We start from the raw sequence: 3,166 nt of genomic DNA on the forward strand, positions 1-3,166 counted from the left end.
CTGAGACTGAGCGTGGCAAACTTCTAACTGATAATCATATTTGATAACTGTTTTTTGATATAACTTCTATAAAATCGAAAATGAAACAAGATTATAAATGTTGGTTAGAATGATCAATCATAAATTCAATAACTTCAGGAGAAAACGTAAAATTATCTGTCCTTTTTCAATGTAGATGATTAAAATTATATATGTATTTTGATGTGTTTTTTTTTCAGAATATATAAATGTTTATTTCTTGTAATTATATGTAAGATCTACGGATCTGTTAATTCTTAATGTTCAGGTTGAATCTGAAAAACCGAACCTAAAGAAGCACATGAAGACCTGCTCAACATTCTCTCTCTGTTCCAAGCTTCTATGTTCTCCATAAACTATAAACATTTATCTCCTGAATATAAACTTAGAATTTTATTTGAGATTAACTGAAGTTTTATACTAAATGTACATGGTCTATTTATAATCCTGAGCCTATAAGTTTATATCCTTAAGCCTAAAAGCTTTTTTATACTGCTGATATTTAATTTGGAAACTCTGATTTTAAAATATATTTAATGGTCCATGTATTTCAGACCATAATGGACTAGTTAAACGTCCATATATCTTGGTAGTACTCCAGGTTGTGCAATACTAGGTTTATAAAACATCATATTTAAATGTAAATGTAACACTGGCCAAAACCTTTTGAATCTAAGCTCATTAAAACTTATGGATGTTATATAAAGTGAATCCAGATCATACGTGTATTTCAACGCCTGTTTTGAACTATGAACTAATAAACTAACAGGTGAAAACACATTTCTAGAAAATTTAGAACTTTTAAAGTTTATGCGAAACTAACTACTCCCTTATCTCTTAGACCAAGTCCTCCTTTGATGTGTCCTCGCCTTGCTCCTGGACGAGGATGATAGCTTCAACACGAATGAGAGTCTGTTTATATCTTCAACATGAATGAGAACCTGCCCTCGGAGTACCTCCCTGCTGAGCAACAATATCTCTACCTCCTCTCGGAGAAGTCCCGTCGGAAGTAACTGTGCTTCTCTAAACCGGGACTGCTGCTCTCGAGCAGACAAAGGTGAAGATTGAATATGAACTGCTCTCAAGATGAGATCTAATGTAAACCTAATCTTATTTAGATCCCATCTACATCTCTACTTCCTCTCGGAGAAGTATCCTCGCCTCTTCTCGGAGAAGTATCCTCGCCTTCTCTCGGAGAAACTCCTCACCTCCTCTCGGAGAAGTCCCGTCAGAAGCATTTGTGTTTCTCTAAACCGGGACTGCTGCTTTCGAGCAGATAAAGGTGAAAAACTATTATGGAGCTATCCTCAAGAGTTAGATCAATGTTAACCTAATCTTATTTAGATCCCATCACTATCCGTACCTCCTCTCGGAGAAGCATCCGTTCCTCCTCTCGGAGAAGTCCCGTCGGAAGCATCTGTGTTTCTCTAAACTGGGACTGCTGCTTTCGAGCAGATAAAGGTATACAATCAAGTTTCGTGTGATCTCTGTGAACAATTAAAGACAAAAGTGTGACTATCTCCTCTAACACATGATAAGCCTTTATATAAACTCTTCTTATTATTTCTAGTTATGTGTAAGAGATAGCTGGTAACAATCATCCAACTCTAGAGCTATTAAATTCTCCGGCCTAATCAACTTTGTAAGTGTTACTTTAGTTTATATGTATTTGTCACAACTTATTCACATTTAGCACATTGTAAGTGTTAATTCAATTCAAAGTCTTTGTTGCAACTTAATCACACTTAGCACACCTGGAGCAAATTTTAATGTAAACTTGGCTTATTTTATTCATTTAAATAACTATAATACTAATTTATTATTTATTTTAACCCATGACTGATGTATTGTTTTTCAGTTCACGGGTCCTAGCTCTGTATCGCTGTACCAGAAATAAAGAATATAAGAGACTCATGTGTATTAAAGAGGTGCGCAATGGAGAATTGATGTTGCCCCATCATGTTAATAGCTGAACAATTCCTGTGGATCTAGGTATTGTTTCTAGGGAAAGTGCTAAAATTCCCAAAACGGGCACATTATATCTGTACTTAAACAAGGTACTTAAAAAATTTTCTTTCGCGCTCCGTGCACACATGAAAAGAATTGAATGACTCATCAACGTTAATTTTACAGTTCTTGAAAGTATAAATTTTTAAAAAACACCATAAAAAACAATTTGAATTAAACACAGCCAAATCTGCATGCAACAACTGATAATTTCGGATTCCCTTTTTTTCGACGTCTAATCCTTAAAAAAGCACTTTTATGAAAAAATTTTCTAAAAGGGGGGCAAGCCCCCCCACACCCACCCCAGACCATTACAAAATAATAATTTGCCCCCCCCCCCTAGCAAATCCTAGGGTTTCCACATTTTAGGGTTTCTTGTCTTAACAGTCTCATACTTTGAGGGGGAAATATTTACAAACAATTAATGTGGATTTAACTGAAATATTCTACCATTCAATTAGTTTCAGCATGTCACACAAAGCTAAGAGGAGGTATATTTTACATCAAATCAGTTATGCGACAGGATGCTTAGTTGTGATTTTTGGGGGAGGGGGAGTACCAAGGTAGAGAAGATAGAGACAGAGAGCTTTGTGTGTACTTGAGATAGTATCAGGAGAGACTGGAATTTATTACATTTATATTGTATAAACTTTAAATCTTCATAATAAATATTTGATTTGATTTGATGTATCAATCTATAATATTTTGTTAGATAAATAAATGGATTATTAAGACAATTTGCGCTTTTAACCCCCCGCCCCTGTCTAAAATATGAAACCACCTATGTTAGTTCTCGACATAGATATATTAATGTGTAATATTGCATTCAATCTTAAACTTTTTATTCCAAAAGAATTATACTATTTAAATATGCATAAATGATTTGGTTGGCTTTTCTTTCCTTAGTTTTTATTTGTTTTCTTGACAGAATGTATTTTTATGGTTTTTAACTATTGCACATATTTTATATTTTCTTCACTGATTTTTTGTGATTTTACGTGTTTTTATTAGAAAGAAACTTTCATTAGGAAAGCAGAAATGGGGAAACTGAGAATTTAATTATTAAAAGACTAACCTCAAAAAAAAAGAGGAAACATCAATAAACTGAGAATTTACAACTTTTTCTGAAAACTGGCAACAG

General features: G+C 33.8%; 1 long non-coding RNA gene across 1 annotated transcript; it reads left to right on the top strand.

The window, feature by feature from the left end:
- Positions 1 to 585: 585 nt before the first annotated feature.
- LOC111709475 (uncharacterized) lies at positions 586 to 1,928 on the top strand. Its single transcript, XR_002766868.1, has 3 exons — positions 586 to 1,075; positions 1,137 to 1,660; positions 1,877 to 1,928. It is a non-coding gene; the product is annotated as an uncharacterized LOC111709475 (long non-coding RNA).
- Positions 1,929 to 3,166: the final 1,238 nt, after the last annotated feature.

The sequence above is a fragment of the Eurytemora carolleeae genome, unplaced genomic scaffold (genome assembly GCF_000591075.1).
Source record: "Eurytemora carolleeae unplaced genomic scaffold, Eaff_2.0 scaffold670, whole genome shotgun sequence".
In the NCBI taxonomy this organism is placed as follows: domain Eukaryota; kingdom Metazoa; phylum Arthropoda; class Copepoda; order Calanoida; family Temoridae; genus Eurytemora; species Eurytemora carolleeae.